General features: G+C 45.4%; 1 non-coding gene across 1 annotated transcript; it reads left to right on the top strand.

Annotated features, from left to right (window-relative positions):
* The first annotated feature begins 11034 nt into the window (after positions 1 to 11034).
* On the top strand, positions 11035 to 11107 carry TRNAV-UAC (transfer RNA valine (anticodon UAC)). The gene has a single exon. It is a non-coding gene; the product is annotated as a tRNA-Val (tRNA).
* Positions 11108 to 17482: the final 6375 nt, after the last annotated feature.

The following is a 17482-nucleotide window of genomic DNA, read 5'->3' as shown; positions in this document are numbered from 1 at the left end:
AACCCCAAACCTTCCCCTATTACCCTACGCACTCGACACAACGTGCTCACCAGCAACCCGATCCATATACTAGAAGAATTCAGTTATAGACTCTCTAAGCTATATTCTGCTCTTGACTCAGGTAGTGAGCGAGCTCGGGCAGATTTTCTGCAACACATCTCGCTCCCGACCTTGTCTGAGACTCACAGGGAGCTTATGGACCGTGACATACAAGAATCTGAGGTGCGACAATGTATTAGAGATTTAAAGGTTGGTAAGAAGCCTGGTCCAGATGGCTTCACAGCCCTCTATTATAGAAAGATGGTGGATGTAATAACTTCTCCTCTGACCAACATGTTAAATGCAGTTAAAAACAGACAAAAACTAACATCTGACTTACTGACAGCTAACATTGTGATGTTACCGAAACCAGATCGAGATCACTCCTCTTGGGCTAATTTTCGACCCATATCATTGATTAATCTTGACATGAAAATTCTCACTAAAATCCTGGCTAACCGCCTAAATTCTTTTCTTCCCCGTTTAATTAAGAAGGACCAGGTGGGGTTTGTCCCCATGAGACAAGCAGGGGATGCCATCAGGAGAATCATTCACTTACAATTTGTAGCTCGTAACCGCTGTTTGGAGACTATGCTTTTATCTCTGGATGTGAATAAGGCCTTTGACACTCTGTCCTGGCCTTACCTTATGTCAGTGCTCCGCCATTATGGATTCGGTGCCCCGTTTATGCGGTGGTTGGAGGCCCTATATGATGCCCCTCAAGCTAAAATAAAATACTATGGATTTGAATCCCCTGTTTTTCCCATACGGAGGGGTACTCGGCAGGGCTGTCCACTATCACCCCTATTGTTTATCTTGGCCTTGGAGCCACTGGCCGAGGCAATTCGCTCGCATCCAGACATAAAAGGCATTCCGATTGCTGGTTCTGAGCATAAAATGTCATTTTTTGCAGATGATATCCTATTGACACTGACGTCTCCTAGAGTCTCCTTACCCAACCTATTCTCCCTATTGGAATCCTTTGCATCTCTCTCTGGTCTACGAGTCAATCCCACTAAATCAAAAGCAATGTCGGTAAATCTCCCTCTATCAGAATTGGCCTCCCTAAAAATGAATTTCCCTTTTCAGTGGCTCCCCTCGCTGCCCTATTTAGGGATACGTCTTACTCCCACCTATGAGGGCTTGTACCAGGCAAATTTTCCTCCTCTATTTAGGAAACTTACTGACTCGTTATCTTCTTGGACTCACCTTCCGCTCTCCTGGTTCGGCAGGATCGTCGCGGTACGCATGACTTATCTCCCAAAATGATTGTACTTTTTTCGAGTGTTACCGGTACCGGTAGCTTCCCATATCCTCCGACTTCATCAAAAGAGATTACTAAAATTTATCTGGAGCTCCTCTAGGCCCCGAATTCATAAACAAATAATGTACGCTCGTCAAATTAATGGAGGCTTCTCGGTCCCTAACCTTCAAGCCTATTATGTTGCGGCGACCGTGGCTCCCTTGGCCCACCTTCACGACACTTATCAAATGCCTTTATGGGCTACCATGGACCTTGTTGATTCTCATCCTATTCCTATCTCCTCAATACCATGGTTGCCCCCAAAGGACCGCCCGCGTGGGTTTGGGCCTTGTATGACTCATTCCCTCCGGGTCTGGGATTCTGTCAAATACTCGGCGGGATTACTGTCCCCCCATCTGCCATTATTACGTCTTGTTCATTGCCCGTTATTCCCCCATAGCTGTGAAAATCCTAGGCAATTCTCCTGGTGGGCAGATAATGGCTTTACGGATGTCCATTCTCTGCTCACCCCAATGAGAGTGCTTACATTTGACTCCCTGAGATCTTCCCATGATATCCCCCTTAGAGAGCATTACAGTTACCTTCAACTCAAGCATTTCATTCAACAGCTTCTCAAAGCTCTTCCTACTCCGTACGCATTGATCCCCTTTGAACGTGTCTGTAGGTCCCAACCTCATTCCTCCGGACTAATATCTTTGATTTATTCCTTTATTACTACTTTTAAGAAACCCCCCGTTAGGAAGTATCATCTTCAATGGGAAACGGACCTGGGCAGGGGGTTGGATGTAGAGGACTGGCAGACCATGACATTGTCCCTTATGAAAAGTTCCAGGAATGTGTCCATCCTCGAGAATGCATATAAAGTTTTTTACAGGTGGTATTATACGCCATCCAGGATAGCTCGCTTTATCCCCTCCTACTCACCCAATTGCTTTCAGGGCTGTGCAAGTGCAGGCACCATGGCCCATATTTGGTGGTCATGCCCTAAGGCCTGCAGATTATGGATTAGGGTTTATACCCTACTGCGTAATATGCTCCACTCTAATTTTTTTTTTTTTTTTTACTTTATATCTTTATTAATTTCTTTTTCAATACAAAACAACTCATACAGCCTTCCAATAAAAAAACAGTAATAACACAGTGCCTGTTTGCAAATCCCTCCCCCAACCTTCCCTTCCTACATTCATCACCCTCCCCACTCATACACCCCTTTCCATCATACTTCCTTCTTACTAAGAGGTACCTTCCTTCATCATTTTTACAAACCATTCCTTCCATATCTTATCTAATTTTTGAATACCTCCTTGCCTCATATATACTACTCTCTCTTTAAGAATAACCCTATTCATATTCTGCACCCACTCTCCGCTCGTAGGGGGTATGGCAGATTGCCATTTCTGAGCTATACGTTTTCTAGCCTGGAAGAGACACCTTACTTTAGCTAGGTTACTATCCTTAGGGTCGCTACTTCCCTTAATCCATCCCAATACACAACCCATCGGTTCCAATTCTACTGCCATCTCAAAAACCCTACTAACTATCGTCACAACCTCCCTCCAATACCGATGTAGCTTGGGACATCTCCAAAACATGTGGATCATGTCTCCTTCTGTCCTTCCACATCTAGGGCATGCTGCGTCGCTCCTTCTACCAAATTGAGCCAACCTTTTAGGGGTATAGTACGCTCTATACAATAACTGTAAATGTGAGAACCTTTGAGATGGAGAAATGGACACCCATGGTGCTATCTCAAGGATCCTCTCCCATTGATCTTCCGAAATGTCGCCCACATCAGACTCCCATTTTTTCCTATTTTTTTTACCCTGTTTTTTTTTCCTGGGATTTCTTACACAGCTCCCCATATACTTTAGATATTAAACCTTTCCCTGATTCCGCTCGAAGTATATCCTCTATTACAGGTATCTCACTCCATACTATTACTGTCCCCTGGAACTGTTTATTCAGAGCATGCCTAATCTGCAAGTATCTAAAAAAGGACTTTTTCGGAATTAAAAACTGGTTCCTTAACTCTTGGAATTGTTTCATTCTACCGTTCTGATAGATCTGGTGAACTAAGTGTATACCCCTTCTTTCCCATTCCCTTACTTGTCCTATTTTTAAGACCTCTTCCAGCTTATTGTTTGCCCATAAGGGGGAGTATTCCGTAAATCCCCCATAACCCAATATTCTTTTAGTTGTCTCCCACACCTTTATCATTAATCCCAGGGTAGGGACATCTCGTATGCAAGCCCCTGCCTCTAATGCTACTACCAATGACCTTCCGAGGAGTTGTTCGAGAGGAGCTCCCCTTTTCCACCCCCCTTTCTCCAATTCCTCACCTGCCAGATGTTGTAGCTGAGCTGCTATAAAATAGTTAAACGGTTGTGGGAGCGCAACTCCCCCCCCGTTACTTGGAAGTTGCAGAGTCTTTAGCCCAATACGTGCTCGTCCCCCCTTCCACATTAATTCTCTAAATATGGAGTCTATCTTATAAAACCAGTCCCTATATATCCATACTGGAGAGTTGTGCAATACATAGAGAAGTTGCCGCAAAAAAATCATTTTGATGAGATTACATCGACCCGCTACTGAAAGTGGCAGTTTCTTCCATATCTTAATTTTTTGTTTAAATTTGGATAAGAGTGGGACCAGATTATTTATCACATATTGCTTAGGGTCTTTCGAAATGCAGATACCCAGATATTTCATCTTACTCACTATCTGAATATGTGCTGCTTCACATGGTAGGGGGCTATCTAATGGATCTATAGGCAATATACAGGATTTATCCCAGTTTATTTTTAGGCCCGCTAGTTGTCCAAAATTAGTAATTCTATACATCACTTCCCCTATGGAATGCTGAGCATCTCCAAGAAGCAAAAGGAGATCATCTGCAAATAGTACTACTTTTTCTTCTTCCTCCCCTCTCCTAAAACCTTTTATCCTCATATTTGATCTCAGGGATATAGCCAAAGGATCGATCGCCATGGCAAACAAGAGGGGAGACAGAGGACACCCCTGCCTCGTGCCTCTCCTCAATCGGATCCCAACCGAACTTTCGTTGTTAACTCTAATCCATGCTTCCGGACATCTATACAACATTTTAACCCATTTTATAAATACCGGGCCTACCTTATATTCTCTCAAAACTCTCCACAGATAACTCCATTCCAGTGAATCAAAGGCTTTAGCAGCGTCTAGAGATAAAACAGCCCTCTGGCCATCTCCATCCACTGGTATCTGGAGGTTCAAAAAAACTCGTCTTATATTTGTACTTGTGGATCTTCCCGGGATGAATCCTGATTGGTCGGGGTGGATAATTTTCCCTATCACCCCGTTCAATCTATTTGCCAAAACCTTAGCTAGGATCTTTACATCCAGATTCAACAGGGAGATAGGTCTATATGATGAGGGGGAAAGAGGGTCCTTATTTTTCTTTGGCAACACTATTATATTTGATTCTCTCATTGAGGGAGGTAGTTCTCCTGCTTCTATCGCCCAGTTGAGGACTTTTAGAAGCTCCGGGATTAATACCTCACCAAAATGACGATAGACCTCCACCGGTAGGCCATCTGGGCCTGGGGCTTTCTGGCCTGCCATTTCTTTTACTATACGCTGAATCTCTTCAATCGTTATAGGACCATCTAGCATATCCCCATCTTCTTTCGGGAAGTGGGGAATAGCTAGCGGACTAAAAAATAAATCCATTTCCTCCCTCATCTCGGCCTGATTAGATTGATATAAATCCTCGTAGTACACTCTAAATCTCTCTAAAATATCTGATTTATTAGTGGATATCCTACCTTCTGCCATACTAATCCTTGATACCATGGACGGGGCATAGTTTGTTTTTACCAGGTGTGCTAGCATCCGGCCCACCCTCTCCTCCTCCCCAAATACTAGTTGTTTCTGAAATAAACATTTATTTTCGGCCTTCTCCAACAATATATGACGATATTCCTGCTGGGCTTTTATCCATTTTTCCTGGTTATCTAGTGTTGGGTTTTTAATGTACTGAATTTCTAAATTTACCACACTCCTTGAGGCATTCTCTTCTCTTTCCCCAAACTGTTTTTTAATTTTAGACATCTGTTGTATTAAGAGACCTCGGAGATAGGCCTTTAGTGCCCATACCATCCCTATCGGGGCTGAGCCTGTATTCAAATCTATGAATTCTTTAAGTGAGCTCGTTACTTCCTTTGGTTCTCTCATCAGCTCCAGCCAAATAGGGTTGAACCTCCACCCTGTTTGCTGCCTTCTCTCTCCTATATCCAAGAAGCTTTTTATTGCTGAGTGGTCCGATAGGCTTCTTGGCATATAGCTTATTTTTTTTATTAGTGCTACCGCCTCATCGTTCCCCATAATCATATCTATCCTTGACAGAGTTGAATAGGTGGTGGAAAGACACGAGAAGGTTCGGGATTTTGGATTCTGGAGTCTCCAGAGGTCCTTCAAACCCATTTCTCCCAAGAACTGTGACAGGCGACTCTCACTTGTACCCCTTTGCTGAACCCTCCCATTGGGGAATCTATCCAATATTTTGTCCACGACCATATTGAAATCACCCATTAATATCAATGGGACTTCCGGTTTATCCAACACAAATTCAACCAAGTCATATAGAATATCCATAGTGGATGGTGGTGGTATATAAACATTGGCCAAAATCAAAGTCTTTCCCTCCAAGATACCGTATAGGAAGATATATCTTCCTTGTTCATCGATCTTCACCTGAAGGCAGTTAAACGAGACCCCCCTTTTAATAAAAATACTAACCCCCCTAGAAAAGGAGGTGTGGTATGAATGATATTGGATATGGTATTCCCCCCACCCCAACTGTGTAGTGATGGTTTTTGTAAAATGTGTCTCCTGGAGGAAGAGAAGCATTACTCCATGAGACCTAGCTGATAGCTTGACTGCCATCCTCTTCTTCAGGTCCCCCATCCCTCTAACATTCCAAGAGTACAAAGTAAGACCTCCCCTCTCTAATACAGGGCCATCACTCATTACTAATTATAGTGCTAATACCTAAAAACTAGTGTGTATAACTCATCTTTATTATTCCCTTTAATATAATAGGCTTTCAGCCATTGTTTACTTATACGTGCATATCCTCGTGACCCTCCTTTGTTATTCTCTTTTAAGAAATGAATTTTTACCCTTGATTTAATTGTAAATAATTGTGCTCTGTATAGTGCTCTTCTCACAAAGAAAAACCTCTTCCACACTTCTCCCACACACCATAGACTTTTTTCTCGCCACCCATACCATTCTCCCTTCTTACACACTTCTCCCATTGCCTCTTTAGGCATCACCTGGGGCCTTCTTCTGTGACCTTTCCATACACACCTAATCTGTGGAACACTCCACATTTTTTTATTTTTTTTATTTGAACCTTATTACCTACCCGACCTCCCACCCCACCCCTCCCCTCCCCCCAAAAATCTCCAAATAGAAATGTTACCCCATGCAACTGGTAAGGGAGGCGAGCACCCCGCCACCCCCTCCAACCAGAGGGGGAACATGCGTGACCCTCACCTCCCTCAGCTCTCCCTCCCCATCCCTCTCTTCTTTTCCCCAATCAAGACCACCTACACCCAAAAAATTACCTTTAAACCCACTCTCCTCCCCCCCCTCCCCTAAAAAAAAAGGAGAAAAAGAAAAAAAAAGGGGGGGGGGAAAGAAAAAACCCCCTCAAAGAAGAAAAAAAAACCCAAAATGTCCATCACTACTAAAGTCTCCGGGGGTGGGACTCCAACCACTCCTCGACCCCGCCAGGATTGTCAAAAATTATAGTCCCTTCAGGGGCATTCATCCGTAGTCTTGCTGGGTATAGTAACGCATATGTCATGTCCATTTGGCGGAGCTTCCTTTTAACTTCTCCGAATTTAGCCCTCCTTCTTTGAAGGTCAGGGGAGTAGTCCGGAAAGATCGACACACGCGAGCCATTGTATACGATCTTACCCCTCTCCCTAGCTTTACGGGTGATAATCTCTTTATCCTTGAAAAACAATAATTTGGCCAGGAATGGTCTTGGAGGGGCGTCCGTCTGTGGGGGTCTTGAAGGGACTCTGTGTGCCCTTTCAATAGAAAACAATGGGGAGAAAGTGTCCTGACCAAACATATCCCTAAGCCATTTCTCCAGGAAGGCTATAGGATCTGAGCCTTCACAATTTTCTGGCAGGCACACTACCCGAATGTTCTTCCTCCTCATCCTGTTCTCCGTTTCGTCTAATTTGTTATCTTGTTTTATTAACTGTTCTTGCATTAGCCTAAATTCCCTTATCCAGGGGGCCAGATCATCTTCAACCCGGCCCAACCGCTCCTCAAGGGCTGTGGTCCTATCCTAAATCCTCTGAATATCCTGTCTGGTATGCGATAGTTCCTCCTGAATAGAAATGAGTTGAGTGCTCATTCCTCCCAGGGATTCTCTACAGAGATTAACTGCCATCAGAACCTCCCTTAGTGTTGGCTCCGCTTCTAGTTCAGGTCCTTCCTGCAGACCCTCTTCCAATAATCCAGTTACCCCCTCTAAACTCATGTCCTTGGCCTGACCCTGGGAGTCCGCTCTTCTCTCCTTTTCCTCCAAAGCCATTTGAGACTGGCTTGACCCATGGCTTTTCCTGGTGCCTTTAATACTTGATAACCTATTAACTTGAGATTGCTGTCCTTGTTGCGGAACCTTTGGGGGAGACTGATTAGGCCCCTGACCCGGGTTATGGGCATATTTTTCTAATTTTGCGGCTGCAGCTGCTTGACTAGCTTTGGTCGCACGGTGCGATGGCATGGTGGTTTTATTTTACTCCAAAAATACTCCAAAATAATATCCTCAGAAGATATATGTATGTTTGCTTTCTCTCTCACCCTAGGGCAATAAGAATAGAAGGGGACCCAAGTTGCACTTTGAACGTGTTATACCATAGCTTCTGGAATTCCCAAAGGGATCAAAACAGTTCCAGCTCCAGCCAGTCTAGATAACCTATATAGGCTACCCCTTCAGGGCAGGTTAAATTCTTTTTAAGGAAGGGGGTTTCGTTTCCCAGTACTCTTATAAGCAGGGCGTTCTTTAGAGTTGAGTATTTGAGGCATAAAAACAGCTTCCTCCAGAGGAGGTTCACACCAAAAAATTAATAGCAGGCTCTCTCATCAGGGGGTGGGAGAGAAGGGAAACCACAGGGTAGCAAGGCGCATACAACACAGTTTTATACTGCAAACACTGAGGTGTGCCGAGACCTCGGTATCTCCTGTTCCAACCGCTACAATTAACTGTAAAAACAGGCACTTTAAAAGAATCTCTTCCAAAAAAAAAAGGAGGGATTTTACAGTTCTCAAACAGCAGGAAAGTTCTTTCAGAGTTAAAGCTATGAGGAAACAACAGGCAGGCAAGTTTACACACAGTAGTGGTTAAGAAGTGATCCGTCTTCTTTCACCTGTATAAGATATCTTAATCACAGATCACATATCATGGCAGTGTTTACTCTCACCAGTTCCTGCGGTGTCTCCCGTTATATCACTCCCCTGCTGCATGTATCTGAGGTGTAGTCTCCACCTTCGTTCTCCAGAGCCCAGACCAAAGTTTCAGTTATGATCAGAGAGGGAGCCTGCCTCCGTCGAAGTTTTCACAGAGCGCCTTCCTTGCTGCATAGCGTGGGGGTAAGCAGGGGGGGATGCCTGTTCATCCGCTCGGCTCATCCACTCGGCTGGACGCCGCTCTCCGTGTCCATCGTCCGACCGATTAACAGCATGGAGGGTCGGCGGGTCATCGAGGAGAGACGCCGTTCGTTGCAGTGCATTGCCAGTGTGGAGGGGGGAGCGAGGCAAGACGTTCACTCACTCACACACGCACACCCTCCTCCTTCTCCATCCGGTCACGCCACCAATATCATGACATTTAAAACAATGGTGTAAGTCCACAAATGAAACAGATCCCTCCACTCTAATTTTAGAAGGGACCCCTTCGAAGCCCTCTTATGTAAACCTATCCCAGAACTTTTTCGCCCGGAGAGGCAGCTAGCCCAGCATCTTTTTGGTGCCACTAAGATTACTATTGCAAGAGCGTGGAAAACTCCAACACTTAGCTTTGAACCTGTTAAAAACCGCATGAACGACATAATGGTTAACGAAAAGCTGACATCATTTACCTCTGACACCCATGCCAAATTCCTCAGAGTGTGGCAACCATGGATAACTTATATCCGGTCCTCTAGGTTTAATGACCAACTTCTTTCAATTTAGGGGCGTGTGGGCGCGGCCCCAGAGGACCTCTTCCCCTTCTCTTTTCCTTTTTCTCCCCCCCCTTTTGCTTTTTATCTTTTTCTTTACTCCCTCTTTGTGGGCACTCTTACCCACGGTCTGTATTCTATCTATTCCTCTTTTTTTTCTATTTGTCCTTTTTGGTGACTCCCACTTAGAGGAGTCGACATGTGGTTGAAGATTATACTGATATGAGATATTTTGAAGTCGAGGTGACTCATCTCAGGGAGGAAAATTCCATTTTCTTTTTATCTTTATTTTTCTCCATCGCTCCTTCTGTATGCCTGTTTAGCAGCAAAGCCCGTCACCTATGAGTCTTTATATCAATATTTTTGATGTTACCTGAGCTAGGCTGCACTATATATGGCCTTTTTGAGACGCAATTGATTTTTACAATATGATTATCTGTTTATACTGGGCCTTTGCTTTTTTTTTTCTCTCTTTTACTACCTTTATTGTCTTGTGGAACATTATAACACCTATGTATCCTCCCCTCATTGAGACACTCATTTCTTTTTCCCTCATTTTTCTGTCTGATGTCTCAGTCACATGTCTGTATTGATATGTTATGCTTAACTTTCAATAAAATATTTGTAAAAGAAAGCACAGTTTAGGTGCAACACCTTGAACGTGAGCTCTTTTTCTTCACTCTTTGTGAGTCAACCAGGAGAACCTGAAGACCCTAGCCTGAAGATGTTAGGTGAGTTGGTTTGCTGGTCCTACATAGGTAAAGTTTTGCTGCAGTGCCTATAGTGCAAATTCTGTATGAGCTGACCAGCAAAACCTGCTGACCATTGCTGTATGTGTTTAGGCAAACTTCTTTTCTGGACCCAAAGGCAATTGGAATGTGGACTTTGGTTCTCCAGCTTAGTCAGCTGAGCTGAAAAACCTGGCCATCGCTGTAAGTGTTTAGTGATTAGGCAAACTTCTTTTCTGGACCCAAAGGCATTTGGAATGTGGACTTTGGTTCTCCTGCTTAGTCAGCTGAGCTGGAAAACCTGACGACCATTGGTGTATGTTTTCAGCTGACCTGGTGATAAAAGTGTGTGGAAAAGCTAGAGGTGATATCCATGACTCAGTGTATCTTGCCAGTACTGGCTGTTTTCAGCATGTTCTTTGCATCAAGTTAGGCATCTGAGATGGGCTTTCTTCCTTGTTTTCTTCATTACCCAAGAGTATAATTTGCAAGGACGGTAAACCGGACTCAGGTTATCAAATAACCAGAAACAAAAAATAGCTAATATGGTGACCCCAACCTCCGACCACCCAACCCGCAAAAATCCTACAAGGTGGGATTCTGTAGTGTAGTGGTTATCACGTTCGCCTAACATGCGAAAGGTCCCCGGTTTGAAATCGGGGCAGAAACACTGTGCACATGCTAGTGATTTTTGCCACAGTCACTTTCAGCTGCCTTATTCACCCATCGTACATTAACATAGACTTTCGGTTTGCAAGACACAGCTGAGCTGTAAAAATGGGTTTCTGTAGTGTAGTGGTTATCACGTTTGCCTTACACGCGAAAGATCCCCGGTTCAAAACCGGGCAGAAACAGTGCTTACCTTTAACTTTTTCACAGTCAGGCAAACTCAAAGCTCTTGCCACGCCTTGCCCCTCTGGCAGCCGTACGTGAAATCTGTCAATAGAAAGCACAGTTTAGGTGCAACACCTTCAACGTGAGCTCTTTTTCTTCACTGTTTGTGAGTCAACCAGGAGAACCTGAAGACCCTAGCCTGAAGATGTTAGGTGAGTTGGTTTGCTGGTCCTACATTGGTAAAGTTTTGCTGCAGTGCCTATAGTGCAAATTCTGTATGAGCTGACCAGCAAAACCTGCTGACCATTGTTGTATGTGTTTAGGCAAACTTCTTTTCTGGACCCAAAGGCAATTGGAATGTGGACTTTGGTTCTCCAGCTTAGTCAGCTGAGCTGAAAAACCTGACCATCGCTGTAAGTGTTTAGTGATTAGGCAAACTTCTTTTCTGGACCCAAAGGCATTTGGAATGTGGACTTTGGTTCTCCTGCTTAGTCAGCTGAGCTGGAAAACCTGACGACCATTGGTGTATGTTTTCAGCTGACCTGGTGATAAAAGTGTGTGGAAAAGCTAGAGGTGATATCCATGACTCAGTGTATCTTGCCAGTACTGGCTGTTTTCAGCATGTTCTTTGCATCAAGTTAGGCATCCGAGATGAGCTTTCTTCCTTGTTTTCTTCATTGCCCAAGAGTACAATTTTCAAGGACGGTAAACCGGACTCAGGTTATCAAATAACCAGAAACAAAAAATAGCTAATATGGTGACCCCAACCTCCGACCACCCAACCCGCAAAAATCCATCAAGGTGGGTTTCTGTAGTGTATTGGTTATCACGTTCGCCTAACATGCGAAAGGTCCCCGTTTCGACACCGGGCAGAAACACTGTGCACATGCTATTGATTTTTGCCACAGTCACTTTCAGCTGCCTTATTCACCCATCGTACATTAACGTAGACTTTCGGTTTGCAAGACACAGCTGAGCTGTAAAAATGGGTTTCTTTTTTTTTTTTTTTTATAATAATTTTTATTAGGAAAAAGAAAATACAGAGACTCATGTAAAGGCACATTCAGTAAAGAAGAGATACAGATCCAGGTCAATCCCTGGGGCAAAAAGAAACCGTGAGACACAGAAACGTTCAAAAACAGTGAAATCATGGTAACCATGGGTAACAAAGACCAGTCTGGATTGATCAGCGACTGTTTTGAACCTTAATTAGAGCAGGCGATAGGACCGGCTCCCAAAGGGCCTAATGCCTAACTATAACTTTTAAAGCAAGGTAATGATGGAAAGAGGGGGGGTAAGAAGGAAAGGGAAGGGGCATGGGAATGGGGGGAGAGGTAACGGGAAGAGGAAGTAGATGAAACACAGATACATTGAAAGGGGGTTCAATGGTAATGTCCACATAAAAGGATCCTGGTGGGGAAGGGATTCGGGGAGAGTCAGCCTATGTAGATAGTCATAGAGTGGTATCAGAAGTGGAACGAATCGTTGTAGGTAAAGGAAAGTTGATCCAATGCGCGTTGATCCGGTAGTGACATGGTTGTGGTCATGAACAACTGCCACCTGGCGAGGAAGGGCGCTTTTTTTTAACATGGGAGAAATCTGTCGTGAGCCTCTCTTTGTACAAAAGGGATAGAAGATCCTTGTGGAGTTGGGAGGCTGGAGGGCCAGGAGGCATTAGCCAATATCGGAGTATGAGACGATGGGCCAGAAGTAAACATAACAGAATCCAGTCCACTGTAGCTCGCGGGGAGTGTGGCCCTAGAGAGGGTCCAGTACCTGAAGAAGTAGACCATGGTAACAGTATGGGGTCCCAATATCCGAAGATTAGGAGCAGAGGTTCCTTAGGTAATTTCAGCAAAGTGACGTCAAAGATGAAAGCCAGGACCTGGTCCCAGAAGGTGGAAATAATAGGGCAAGACCATAAACGGTGAGAGAGGGGTGGCTTCGAGTGATGACAGTGAGGGTAGGATGCCCCATCACGCTTGGATTTGGGAGAAAGAAAAGGGATGTAGGCCCTGTGGGCAATCTTGAGCTGGGTTTCCCTCCAGGTTTCATTAGGCGTCAGGTGCAGTACCTTGTTGAGACCAAGCAGAATCTTATGGACAAGATCGGGGTCTGGGAAGGCAGAGGACCAGTTTGCGATGGAGGTAGAGGATGCAGGTGGCGTTGACCGTTGCAGAAGGGGTTTGTAAACATCCGAGATTCTAAAGCATTTTTCCCGTGTCAGCTGATCCATGAAGCTTGATTGAAATCGACGGGAGTCCTCCTTACAAGTTTGGGTGATAAAACTGATGCATTGTTGGTAGTGGAGAAAATGAGAGGTAGGAATTGAGAATGAGTCCATCACCTTATGAAAGGGTAGGGGTTTGCCAGTGTGTGGGTCGCAGAGGGAGGAGAAAAGGGACAAGCCCCATGCCGACCAGTCCGAGAAGGCTTTACAGTGGAGACCTGGAGTGAAGCAAGGATTTCCTTGAATAGGCAGATGAATGGATAGAAAAGGTGTAAGTCCGGCCAGTTTCCTGGACTCTCTCCATGCTATCGCTGTGTCTCTGAAGACAAGATTGTGTTGGTGGGGGGGGGGGTACCGATTTCCAGCGGCAATGTAGTAGGGCAGACAAGGAGAAAGGGTGGGCCATAGCGGATTCCAATTCAAAGTTAGAGTACCTGGACGAGTGGGTGATCCAATCTAGACTAGTTCTAAGCAAACAAGCTAAATTATACAACCTAATATTAGGTAGACCGATACCTCCGTTGCCCCTGGGAAGGTGCAATTTTTTGTAAGCGATACGTGGTCTTTTGCCGTGCCATAAAAATTTGGAAATAACGGAATCTAATGAAGTAACATCTTTGTGTTTGAGCAAGAGTGGGAGAGTTTGCATAGGGTATAGAAGTCTGGCAAAGCTGACCATTTTCACAAGGTGCCACCTTCCCAGGAGCGAGAGGGGCAGATCCATCCAGTTGGTCAATTCTTGGGATATATTAGTCAACAAAGGGGGATAATTCAGCTGATACAAAGAAGATGGCAATTTTCCAATTTTAATTCCCAGGTAGGTGATGAAGGAAGAGCTACAGAAAATAGGGAGTCACTAGCCCAGGATGGGGTGGCGTGAGAGCCAATGGGTAAAATCTCGCTTTTGGAATAATTAGCATAGCCTAAACTAATCGAAAGTACTTTTAATGGTGTGTATGTCAGCCGAGGGGTTTGAGGTGAATATAAGGAAATCGTCTGCGAACAGGGATGTGCGTAGTTCCATGCCTCTTATTTTTATACCATGGAGGGGAGCCGTATGGGATAGGTATCTAGAGAGAGGTTCTAAGGCGATGTTAAAGAGGAGAGGAGATAAAGGGCAGCCCTGTCTGGTACCTTTGTGTAGGGGGAAACTTGGCGAGAGGAGGCCTGCCGCTACCAGACAAGCGGAGGGGGAAGTGTACATCAAGTTTATGAGGTGACTAAAGGGGCCTGAGAAACCTAATTTGGAGAGGGTCATGGAGAGCCAATCAAAACTGACGTTATCAAAGGCTTTCTCTGCGTCTAAAGTAATGATGGCATAGGTACCATTGGGGTTTTGTTTGGCTGATTCGAGAGCTAGTAGAACTTTACAAAGTGGCTGTCCGACCTTTGACAAACCCCCATTGGGCTGGATGTATTAGGTGTGGGAGAATATCGGCTAATCTCGAGGCAGCAATCTTTAAGAGGATTTTCACGTCTAGGTTAAGAAGGGAGATAGGTTTGTATGATCCGGGCTGTAGCAGGTCTTTCCCTTTTTTAGAGAGAAGCTTAATTACAGCTTGATTCCCGGAAGGAAGATAAGGGCCCCCCGCCCAAATAGAGGAGTAAACTGAGAGGAGTGTGGGTGCCGTGATATGAATGAGAGTTTTATAAAAATCACTAGTAAAGCCGTCAGGGCCAGGCGCCTTATGTGAGTGAAGATGGCGAATGGTATTTTCTATTTCAGGGAGAGTGATGGGGGCATTGAAGGACTCTAAGGTGGGAAGCGACAATTTGTCTAAGAAGGACCGAGCCTTTTCTTGCAGGATGGGGTCTGGGGCATAAAGATTGGTGTAGTACCGCAACATAGTCTCATTTATGGCTTGAGGAGAGGAGTGCGTGCGTCCCATGTGGTCGTAGAGGGAGGTGATGTGAGTAGGGCGATGGCCCCCTTTACACAGTCTGGAAAGGAGTTTCCCGGCCTTATTGCCGTATCTGTGAAGGGTAGAATCCAAGTGAGCCTTTTTCGTACGCTCAAGGGTGTCTGCCCAATTATCAAAAGCTGACTTGGCTGATACCCACTCATCGTGATGTATAGAGGAGCTGGATAATGAGAGCTGCCGTTGTGCAGCATGTAGTCTGGCACTGGCCGATTTGTAGTGTTGAGTGCATTACGTTTAAAGGACGTGGCGTAACAAATAATGCGACCCCTAAGGTACGCTTTCCCGGCATCCCAGAATAGATTGGGCTCTGCCGCATGGAGGGCGTTTGTGGAGGAGTACTCTGCCCAGGCCTTGTCCATGAACGTAATGAAATCTGAATTATTAACCAGGAAAGCTGGAAACCCCAGAGGTTGGGGTGTGGAGGGAGATCCAGTCTGTCTAGGGAGATAGCTACTGGAGCATGGTCTGAAATCGCTATGTCATGTATTTCTGAGTCGGAAACCATGTTAATGACGTCATCCGAGCCAAAGAAGTGGTCAAGCCTGGCCAGGGATTTATGGGGGTTGGAATAAAACGTGAATTCTCTGTCTACAGGGTGGGAGAGACGCCATAGATCCGTCATGTGCAGGGAGTCCATGGTGGAGGCAAATATAGTTGGGTTCAGTGTGGTAGTACCTGGCGATTGATTTTTTGGGGAGGATCTGTCTATCAAGGGGTGCAAAACGTCATTGAAGTCACCCCCTACTAGATGAGGCAAGTGGGTGAATTTAAGTAGCCATGTCGAGAGCTCGGAATAAAATTGCTTGGTGGGGTTGTTAGGGGCATATATGTTGGATTTAAATAGTTCTTTAGTGCCTATCCACACCGTTGCGGTGAAAAAGTGACCCATATTGTCTGAGAGGGTGGATAGAATTGTGCAAGGAAGATTTTTGTGTATTAGAAGTAGTACACCAGCCTTCCGACCCACTGATTCGGCTCCATGCACCGATCCCACCCACAGTTTTTGCATGCGCGGGAAATCGGATGCATGTAGATGAGTCTCCTGTAGTAGGGCAATGTCTGCCTTGAGTCGTTTAAGGTGTCGAAGGATCTTCACTCTCTTTTGAGGAGAGCGGAGGCCCTTGACATTCCAGGAGACTACTCTAAGAGGGATGGAATCTGTGGGTGTGTGTGGCTAGATATGTGGCGTAAAAGGGCATGAAGAGTTAGGTGGCATAGGCTGAACTCGATGGAGATATGAGTCAAGGGGTCCTGTCCAGGGAACCTTAACTGATAAAGGGGTGAACCCATGTGAGCATGGGGGGAGGACGAGGGAAGGGCATGATGAGGGGGGGGGGTATGGGGGGTAAACGGTAATAAAAGAAGAATAACCAAACAAATAAACACATGCAAATACTTCTCTTTTTTCAGCATGAGTACACTGTGTAGAGGGGGAGCTCCTCAAGCAGAGCCCCGTGGAGGAAAGGATGAATAGCGGGCAGTCCCGGGAATGCTTAGTAGGCACGCCGGACTAGGACATGTATCACAGCACGACGGCTAATCTGTAATGAGGGGGTGCAATACACAGTGGAGTCATGCTAAGACCTGACATAATTGTAGAAACAAAGGTAAGGCAGGACATGGCAGTAAAAACATAAACTAAAACTTAGAGCATAGTGCAAAAGCAATAGAAAACGCAGTAAATAGTAACCTGAACACTTGTCCGTGGACTCTGGAAAAGAATAGGATAGGAGAGGGACGTAGGCTGAGGGCTTGCTGCGTCCGGAGACCCAGAACCTCCGTGACCGGCAGAGTAGCAACTCCCGGTGCTGAAAAGCAATGGTCCGGGTAACAGGTATGATGGAGGGGGGGAGAGATGAGCTCCAGAGGGTATGAAGGTAGCGAACAGCCACTACTCAACACATCTTGGCTTGCGATCCGGGTGGAAGGAGGAGACAAAAAAAAAAACTGTCATATGGAGACAGAAGAGACTTCAGCGTGGAAAGTTACGGTGACGGTGATCTGGGTCCGAAGCTCGAAAGCGTTTGGGGGAGTCCTTTCTGGGGCTCCTCTGGTCCAGAGCTCGAAGGGTTGAGGCAGATTTGGAGGGTGTAGCCGGTGATGAGTCCGATCGAAGAGAGCGCAAAAATGCTTCTCCTTCAGAGGGGTCTTGGAAGGAGAGTTGTTCCCCTTTGGGGGATTTGAGACGAAGCATGGCGGGGAATGCCAGTGAGAACTTAATTTGTAGTTTAAACAGTTCCGAG

The sequence above is a fragment of the Lithobates pipiens genome, unplaced genomic scaffold (genome assembly GCF_037356315.1).
Source record: "Lithobates pipiens isolate NorthernLeopardFrog02 unplaced genomic scaffold, aLitPip1_a1.2 Scaffold_8, whole genome shotgun sequence".
In the NCBI taxonomy this organism is placed as follows: domain Eukaryota; kingdom Metazoa; phylum Chordata; class Amphibia; order Anura; family Ranidae; genus Lithobates; species Lithobates pipiens.
This window is presented reverse-complemented; position numbering and strand designations above follow the sequence as displayed.